We start from the raw sequence: 10,270 nt of genomic DNA, 5'->3' as shown, positions 1-10,270 counted from the left end.
AAGAAAGAAAAAAAAATATTATGCTAGGATTTAAATCAGTGAAATATAGGTTGTATAAATTATTAATAATAGGAAACGCTGCTTGGCCCATGGCAAGGATTAAAATACTGTATGTTAGAGAGATTTTGTGATTAGACTATGAAGTATAGAACAGAGCCTCATTCCAGCTTATAACTGCTTAGAAGTGAATGAGGAAAACATGGCTGAATATTTAGTATTCTAGGGAAAGGTCATTTAAAGTCTTCCAGAAAGCTGAAAGGATGATCTTGTGGAAATATATATTCTGAAAAGATCTCTTGTGGGATTCACTGAACAGATTGGCTTGGAGAGCCACCTGGTGGTAAGAACATGTGAGCAAAGGTGGAGTTTTCACTGAGTCTAAAATCCCATCACATGGGGGCATTCTAGTTTACCTACAGATTAGGGCCAAACTATTAGAATCTGTCTAGACCTCATACAGGATTCTATTCTTATAACTGTGTTGCCCCAGCCTACTTGACTTCCCTTACACATTTGCAGAAAAAATATATACTTATATTCTTATGGGTTTCTTTATTTTATCAACCTATCTACTCAGATTTGGTTCAAGGAATGCATAGAAACGAGGTATGTAAAGACAAAGCTTAACAAAACAAAAGAAAACAGAAAAAAACAAAACATGAGTTGAGCTTATATAATTAGAGGGGCAGTGATGGGGCCAACAATGACACTTGCTGCCACTACAAGACTCCCTCCCTTCCTTCCCTTTTTCCACTCTCTGACTTGGTCTCAGGGTTATTACTAGTTAAAAACAGGCTGCTTCTGGGTATATGCCAGAAATAGGCTCAGGATTGTACATGAAACTACAGTGAGTCAGAAGACTGAAGAGAATTGCTTTTAAAATTTAAGATGGGGGAGGAGAGAGAAGGAGAAGGAGGAGGAGGAGGAGGAGGAGGAGGAGGAGGAGGAGGAGGAGGAGGAGGAGGAGGATGAAGAGGAGGAAGAAGAAGAGGAGGAAGAGAAGGAGGGGGAGAAGGAGGAGGAGGAGGAGGGGTGGGAAGAGGAGGAGGAGGAGTGGGAGGAGAAACAGCTTTTGCCGTGGTTAGTGGGCTGTGACTTTGCTCTATTCCAGAGTGGAATGCTTCACAAACCAGAACCCAGGCCGGAGGGACAGCCCTGCTATGAACTGTGCTATTCTTGCAGCAAAGGAAAAAGATGAAGAGATCTTGAAGAAACTCTCACAGGCTCTTAAAGTTTCTGTTCAGAGCTAGCATTGGTCTCTTTCCCTCATATTTCATTGGACAAAGCATGTCACATGGCCGAACACAATATTGTTTGAATATACTTTCATTGTAAGAATTGGCACTTATTCCACTTCTAGAAATATATCCCAAGAAACCAGAAACACCAATCAGAAAGGATATATGCACCCCTATGTTCATAGCAGTACAATTTATAATAGCTAAGATCTGGAATCAGCCTAAGTGCCCATCAGCAGATGAGTGGATTAAAAAGCTTTGGCACATCTACACAATGGAATACTACACTGCTATAAAAAGAAAGGAACTCCTACCATCTGCAACAGCATGGATGGAGCTGGAGAGCATTATATTAAGTGAAATAAGTCAGTCAGAGAAAGATAAATATCACATGATCTCACTCATTTGTGGATTATAATGAACAACATAAACCGATGGATAAAAATAGATCTAGAGACAGAGAAGCATTGATCAGATGCTCAAACCAAAGAGGGAAGGCAGGGGAGGGTGGGGCTAAGGGGGAGAGATCAATCAAAGGACTTGTATGCATGCATATAAGCCTAACCAATGGACACAGACACTGGCGTGAGGGCATGAGTAGGGAATGGGGGGACATTGGGGGGGGATAAGGACACATTTGTAATACCTTAATCAATAAAGGAAACAAAAAAGAATTGGCACTTAGATGCAATGTACTAAGGTGTATACTAAGTTTAACATAATGCATTGTCTAAACCAGAACAATGTTGAGAGTAAAAGAGTTTTTTAATAATTAAGCCAAGACAACAGGTGTAAACTGAGATTTTCCTGGCATACTTAGATATATTGTCACCTTCCTCTAATAGGAAAGACATGAGGAGCAGCATATTGAGAATAATTGAGTTGATCCTAATCAAATGAGTTGATCAATTGAGAGATCAGGCATACACACAGGGATGCATACACCCATGTTGAGGGAAACAAGGAAAAACAGGGAAGAAGGTGGGTCAGGAAGTCAGACAGCTGCAGGCTGTGAGACCTCTTCTGAAATACAAATCAAGACAAAGGACAATGAACTAAGTGTGGTTTGATTTGAATGATGCCCTGCATTAAAAAAGGTAAGTAGTGATAAGTAAGTAATGCCCTTTCTCTGGCCTCGGTGACTGAATCACATTCCCTGGACTCAGGCGTTAGTAGGAGTAGAGAGATCAGAGGAAAGAGAAGATCCTGTGCTGTTCAGTGATTGCAAGTGTCTAATATATAAACAAAGGCTTATCCAATGGTATCCCCCAAAGAGGGAAACTGGAGTAGGTTCTGTTTCAGATGGATTGGAGAATTAAGAAAAAATATAGAAAACCAAAATGTAGTCTGAACATTTTATTTTATTTGTTATTTATTTATTTTTGGTTAATTCTCACCTGAGGATATTTTTCTGTTGAATTTTAGAGAGCGCAGAAGGGAGGAAGAGAGACACAGAGAGAGAAATATCGATGTGAGAGAGATACACTGATTGGTTGCCTCCCACATGAACCCTAACCAGGGCCAGGGATCATGCCTGAAACCAAGGTAAGTGCCCTTCACCCGAATCGAAACCAGGACCCTCAGTTTGCAGGCCAACACGCTATCTACTGAGACAAACTGGCTAAGGCAACTTTGAACCACTTTTTAAAAAGAGTACCATTTGTGAGAAGGAATAATTTTGAATGAGAAAATTACAATCAAAATTTTTCATTTAAAGTGCAGGACTTGACTTTAAAGAAGAGACACTTACTATTAAATTAATTTATCAAGACCATAATTCATAGTTTTAAAGAGAAAATATGCATTTCAGATATTCTCATGGCATCAGCTATTGATATTGAATGAAGCAAACTTTTGATCTTAACTGCAACAGTGTCATTTTTTTGGCCCCATCCAAAGAACATGCCTAAATGAATAGAGCCATGGGTGCCTTGAAAAGCATTACCCCTCTGCCCACAATTGATGTTTTACTAATTGCAGTAGTTAATTATATCAGTCCCTAGGACTGTAAGTTTTTAATTGTTTTGCTGTCACTTACTTTTAACAAAAGTTAAGCAGTCCGAAGAATTTAATGTATTTCCCTAAATATCTGAATTATTGTCTATAATCTATTTTTAAAAACAAGTGTTCTTAGGGATTCCTATTTCTGAAACATTGGGCATTATTTCCCTAAGGTAAATACGTATGTTAAATTATTGTCATAATGAAAATGTGTATTTTAACCACAAGGTGGCAGAAGAAGCTAGGTACTCCATGTGCCTTTTCCAAATCACTCAAGTTGTTTCAGACATTTAGTTTTATCAAATTCAGATGAAAGGTGCTGGGGAAAAAATGTACTATGTGCCTTTGTTAAAGCAGATGCATGTGTAAGATAAGTGACTATAGAACAACAGTGAAGGGAAGAAGTTAAACAACTAAATATTTTTTTTTTATATCCTCAATATAAACCCCATTCAAAAGGTTTTTTTCAAAGTTGGTTTCTAGTAAATATTTGAGTGGATCAAATAAATACTCTCTTAGCAGATTAAAAAGAAAAAAAAAAACACAGAAAACACATGGTCATATTTGGTGTTCTGCACTGTGAACCCAGCGGCTTTTTCTCTGCACAGTTGTTCCTCTGATCACACCCAGATGCCCGAGGAGCTGCCACTAACGAAAGAATAGCTCCTTGAATGTGCTATGAACATCTGTGTCGGTAGAGAGATGATTATCTTCTTCCTTCCTCCTACCCAACCTGATAATGTTTCTGAAAACATAATGCATACGCTTACCTTTGGACACTAATTCAAAGGAAGTAAGATTGCCATATTAAGATAATAAAAAAGACTATAGTTATCATAACGACTAATATGGCCATATATATGAAATAAACAATAACAACAAAAATCTTCAAGATGCCATCTACTCGCAGTATAATTCAGTTCATGCAAGGCAATGTTTCTCTGAAGAAATTGTAATTGAATAATTGTATTGGTGTAAGTACCGATTTCTGTATTTTAATAACTTTCTGGTAATTGTATGGCTACAATGCAATTAAAACTTCCTCAAATGCCATTCAAGACTCTTTCATTATCCACTGTTCTTCTGCAATGCTTCTGTACATTTATCCAAATATACCATGGCCTTTTATGCCACTGCCTTTGCCACGACTCTTCCTTTCTAGAATGTTATTTCTCTGTTCCTGCAACTGGCAAGCTACCACTTCTCCTTCAAGAAATGATTCAGGGGTCATCTCTCTAAAATCTCTCCAGAATTCTGCCTTAAAAACATAAATTATCATTTCCTTCTCTGAATCTTAGAATCATTGTTCCTGTTTTCATCACTTTGATCATTTAATTCTACCTGATTTGGTTCATTTATGGCTACCCAAGGAGAGGAAACTCATTTCATGATCTTTCTATCTGTAAGGCCTGTTAGGGTGCTTTAAACAGAAGCCCTGAATGGAGAATTAAGTAATCAACACACCCATAAACTCATGCAGGATGTAGGTTAATTATCATTTATATTTGAAGATGACATTTATATTCAAAGATGACTATGATTTTAGAGTTTACCTATAGTTAATGTATTTTAATTTTAAATTCAGAAAAATCTTTAATATGTATTAAAATTGTAAAGCACAAACTATGGGACCATTATTTTTCAACTCCTGACACTCTCTGGGAAGTCATAAATATAAAATGATTGATTCAGCATATGAAAATTGAAATTTAAATAGAATATCCTTTGAAGACTCTTGCTCCTAAGTAAAAACTTTAATATTTCCAATAAACAAACATATATTAAATGTGTAAAATGTTAACAGTGATTTGACTGGTGTATCTTACAGTACAAAATGTTTTATCTTTATCTCATGGACAGTAGACCTGATCTAGTTGTTCTAAAACCAAATTATCTGATGGTTATTTATACACTTAAAACAAAAGCTTAGCTCGACCATTATGAGGGATTTCATAAAAGGTAATTAAGGGCAAATACATATTATATTTATATAATATAGCATTATAAGTAGTTATCAGATTATACATACACAAATAAATGGGTACACCTGATAGGATTATCAGTCCTATAGTCAAAACAGAAAGCCACAATAGCATCTATTCTAAGATAACTGGAAAGAAAGACCTTGCATTTTTCATGTAAAATGCACCCAGCAGAGACTACCAAAATAATGGTAGAACTCTGACATTATGCAAACAGAAAATCATTTAGTATTCCTTCAGAACCATGGAGCAGACTGTACTGCCAAAGAAACTTGAGTCTCATAAGCTTATTGCTGTGTTTGGGGATATGTGGTCTGATATTTAATTTTTTGCTGGGGGTAGGGGCATTTAATATTTTGGCAAAGTAATCTATATCAACAATAACATCAATCATTTTCCAGAAAGGAATTTTTTATGTCAAGAAAGGAAAGATACCAAAAGTCACCTAAGAATATATGAGTTTGGAATTAGTATAAGAAGCGTAGCCAGAGAAGTTTTAAATACTTCCATTTACTATCCTTCATTTAACATGTGTGTGCATCTCTGTGTGTGTACATGTGTGTGTGTGTGAATCAATCATTATTTAGACTTTCATTCCTATAATAAATAAAAATGTAATAATTGAATGTGAACTACAAACTTCTTAAAAAAAAACTTTAGAACTCCATTTAGAAAGTATACTTTTTGAATAAAATTTAATACTACACATATAAACATCTAAAGAGTAGTAAATTAGCTCTTCTTTAATATTTAATTGTCAATTGAGTATATATTGAAAGAAGTAGAGTTGATGGTTTCTACTTGAATTGCATGAGCTATTATCATAAATGTGGAAAATCTGAATAGTTCTGTGTTGAAAGTGAATAATTTCTATGTTACACTTGGAAAACATAACTGTTTAGGTGACAATTCCAAGGGTTTTTTGAAATGTTTAAACTCCATTTCGAAAGCATACTTCAATGATATCAGAGGAATGATGGTGTGAGAGATCCCTTTAGCCTCTCAGCTTGAAGTTCCAATAATTTAACAGCTATAATTCAACAAAGAATTCCCCAGTCAATACACAAATATATCTGAGAGATCTGCTCACTGAAACGTTTAAAGGTGGGCAAGTGGGAGTAAAGTCAGAAGGCGAGAAGGGAGGAGAATTCAAAGGAGCCAAGGATGCTCAGTCTGGAGAGGGGAGGACTAGGTTGCGACTGGCACTCCCTTCAGCCAGGAGGAACAAAGAGATTAAGTAAGCATTCCTGCAGGAGTGGGCAGTAGGAGCTGCAGCTGAGCCCAGTGACCTTGGCAGGGTCGAAGCACAGGGGTGTAGCCAATGTTGTTAGGCAATTGGCATTCCAAGCTAAGGCACCTGGCTGCCTTCCTAATTTCCAAGAGCTCCTCTCCCCTCACCCTTCATGTCCAGTTGGAAAGCACATTATCTGCAAACCCAAAAAATGGTACTACTATGGGTAACAAAACTAGCCTCAACAAATTCAAGAAGACTGAAATTATAACAGGCACATTTTCTGACCACAATGCATTGAAATTAGAAATCCACTGCAGAAACAAAGTAAAGAAACCCACAAACATATGGATATTAAACAACATGCTACTAAAAAATGACTGGGTCAAAGAAGAAGTAAGAGGTGAGATCAAAAGATATCCTATATAATAAAAGCCTAATATGCTAAGTGTCCAACGATTTGTTCAACCAGTTGCTATGATCTGCACTAATCACCAGGGGTCAGATGCTCTGACCAGTAGGTTAGCTTGCTGCTGGGGTCTGGCAAATCAGGACTGGGTGAGATGGGCCGGACATGCCCTGGAGCCTTCCTGTGGTCCCTCCCTGGCCCCGATCATGCACCAGCAAGGTACCTCAGCCTGGCCTGTGCCCTCTCACAATCCGGGACCCCTTGGCCCGATCCCCGCAGGCCAGGCTGAGGGACCCAACAGGAGCAGGAATGCACAGGGCCTCTAGTCTATATATATAAAAGCCTAAGCGGCAATTACGACCAGATGACCGGTTGGTAGCTATGACATGCATTGACCACAAGGGGGAAGATGCTCAACATAGTAGCTGCCCCCTGGTGGTCAGTGTACTTCCATAGCCAACCTCCCCCTGCCAACCATCCTCCCTTGGTCCCTCCCCCCAGCCAGCCGGACCCAATCAGGACTGGGTGAGATGGCCCGAATCAGCCCCGATCACCAGCCAGGCCTAGGGACTCCCCCCACCTGTGCACAAATTCATGCACCAGACGTCTAGTATAAAAATAAGAATGACAATAGGACATATCAAAACTTTTGGGATGCAGTGAAAGCAATAATAAGAGGGCAATTTATATCATTAAAGACTATCTCAAGAAACAAAACAGAACAAAAAAAAAATCACAAGTAAACAACCTGACAGGTACAACTTACAGAATTAGATAAAGATCAAAAACAGTGCACAGCATTAGAAGAAAGGAAATAAATAAATAAATAAATAAATAAATAAATAAACAAACTAGAATAGAGAACAGAAAGAATACACACACACACACACACACACACACACACACACAATACAACAAAGAGCTAGTGCTTTGAAAAGATTAATAAAATTTACAACCCCTGGCTAGATTCAGTAAGGGGAAAAAAAGAAAAAAAAAGAAAAAGAAAATACTCAGCTAAACAAAATCAAAAATCAAAGATAAGTTACCACAAACATCACAAAAATACATAGGATCACACTAGAACACTATAAAAGACTTTTCACCACAAAATGCAATAGCCTAGATGAAATGGATACATTCCTAGGAATATATAATCTTTCTAGACTAAATCATTGAGAACTGGAAAATCTCTAAGTAGACTAATAAATATTCAGGAATTTGAAACAACAATCAAAAACCTCCCCAAAAATAAAAGTCCTGGACCAAATGGCTTCACTAGTGAATTCTAGCAAACTTTCAAAGAAGATTTGATACATATCCTTCTCAAACTCTTCCAAAAAATTGAAGAAGACGCATCCTTCCTAACACATTTTATGAGGTCAACATAATCTGCATACCAAAAACCTGGCAAGGATAACACAAAATAGAAAAGTACAGACCAATATGTCTGATGAATACAAGTGCAAAAATCCTAAACGAAATACTAACAAGTCAAATACAACAATACATTAAAAAATGATGAAGTGTTGCACATACCATGGTTCAACATGCAAATTCATCAGTGTTGAACACACAATCATACAAGAAAGCATCAAAACCATGAGATCCTGGCCTGCCTCTCGGGGCTGCGGCTGCCCCCCGGGGGCTGGTTCCTGGTGCCTTAGTCCCGGCGACCAGGGGACACTGGCATGACTGGGTGTAACTGGCTGACCAGCCGCCTGGTGCTTCCGTGTCCAGCCAGGTCCGCCTGGCCGCCTGGCCGCCTGGCCCAGGACCTAGGACTGAGGTCGCCCTCCTCGCCCCTCACCCTTTGCTCCCTGCTCTTTGCTCCCGGGACTCCTGGCGGGGGAGCTCACTCCAACCCTTCCCTGGTGACACCGCAGCCTCTGCCCACGCCCTGGGACAGGGCTGAAAACAGACCGAGTTACTTTTCAGAGTTAAAAGACAATCAAGACAAGAAGGGGACTCCTGGCTCTGGAAGGAAAAGTACACCGGTGAGAGACCGATTTTCTGCAGAGATGAGGCTCTGAGTAACATCTCCAGAGAGGCAGAGGCAAGGCTGGCAGCGAAATGGGCTGCCCAAGCAGAAGCAAGAGATACATGCACGAGAGAAATGGAACCACAGCAAAATGGTTGGATGAGAAATCTGACAAACAGTGTGCTGAACATTACACAAGACTTTCATCTCTAAATTCTGCCTCAGCAACAACCCCTCTAAGTGGAAATTCATCCAGAGGAGGAAGCGGGGACGCCAGCAGCTAATAGGTCCAGATACCTCATTACGCAAATTGCGAATTGTGGGAGTCTTTGTCTGAAGTGGAATAAAAATTCAAGAAAGCCAGGGTTTCTAATGCACAGTTAGACAATGAGAAGAACAATTTGATCTACCAGGTAGATACCCTCAAGGATGTTATTGAAGAACAAGAGGAACAGATGGCAGAATTTTGTAGAGAAAATGAAGAAAAATCAAAGGAGTTAGAAAGGCAGAACCATATGTGTGCTGCAGCATACAATGATGAACTTACAGAAGGCCTCCGACAGAGATGAGCTTATTGAGAAGCATGGCTTAGTTATACTCCCGGATAGCACTCCCAGTGGTGATGCCAACCATGAACCAGTGGTTGGAGGCATCACTGTGGTGTCTCAGGAAGCTGCTCAGGCCTTGGAGGCCGCAGGAGAGGGTCCTCCAGATGTAAGGCTACGGAAGCTTACTGGAGAGAAGGAAGAGCTACTATCACAGGTTAGAAAACTGAAGCTGCAGTCAGAGGAGGAGCAGCAGAAGTGCTCCAGGGGCGAAAGCACAGCGACCGGTGAGCTGGCCCAGCTGCAGACGGCTCCGGCTTCCAGCCCATCGACATGCAGAGAGATGCCAATAGACAAGTCAGTAAGTACAAGTTTAAGCTTTCAAAAGCAGACAGGGTCTCCCCACCTTGGAGCAAAGTATTAGCTGTCTTGAGGGACAGGCGCCGAGATATAAAACTGCTGCTGAGAATGCTGAGAAAGTGGAAGATGAACTGAAGGCAGAAAAAAGGAAGCTACAAGGAGAGTTAGGAACAGCACTGGACAAGAGGAGGAAGTGGGGGTGACCAACAGCCGCCTGGCCAAGCGGCTGGAGAAGATGAAGGCCAACAGGACAGCACTTCTGGCCCAGCAGTAGGGAGGCCACCACCGACCTGGGAGTTCTGGGCCCCACCAGAGGGACTGACTTCTGCCCATTGACAAACCCCTCTCAGTGCTGTTTGAGTTTTGTCATTAATACAGCCACCTTCGTATTTTATAATTTATGAGAGAATGAAATAGGTTTGAATCTTCGTGAATGAACACTTTGGATTTTGTTTGTAGTTTAATTCTAGAATAAGAACTGGTCCATGCTATTTTTATTTTGTTTTTTTTTTTTGTTTGTTTGTTT

General features: G+C 39.7%; 1 pseudogene across 1 annotated transcript; it reads left to right on the top strand.

The window, feature by feature from the left end:
- Positions 1-8,549: 8,549 nt before the first annotated feature.
- LOC308515419 (leucine-rich repeat flightless-interacting protein 2-like) lies at positions 8,550-10,018 on the top strand (annotated as a pseudogene). Its single transcript has one exon. The product of its transcript is annotated as a leucine-rich repeat flightless-interacting protein 2-like (transcript).
- The last annotated feature ends 252 nt before the right edge of the window (positions 10,019-10,270 follow it).

The sequence above is a fragment of the Myotis nattereri genome (genome assembly GCF_964212035.1).
Source record: "Myotis nattereri genome assembly, chromosome: 3".
Lineage (NCBI taxonomy): Eukaryota > Metazoa > Chordata > Mammalia > Chiroptera > Vespertilionidae > Myotis > Myotis nattereri.
Note: the sequence above shows the minus strand (reverse complement) of the source record. Positions and strands in the feature narration are given on the sequence as shown.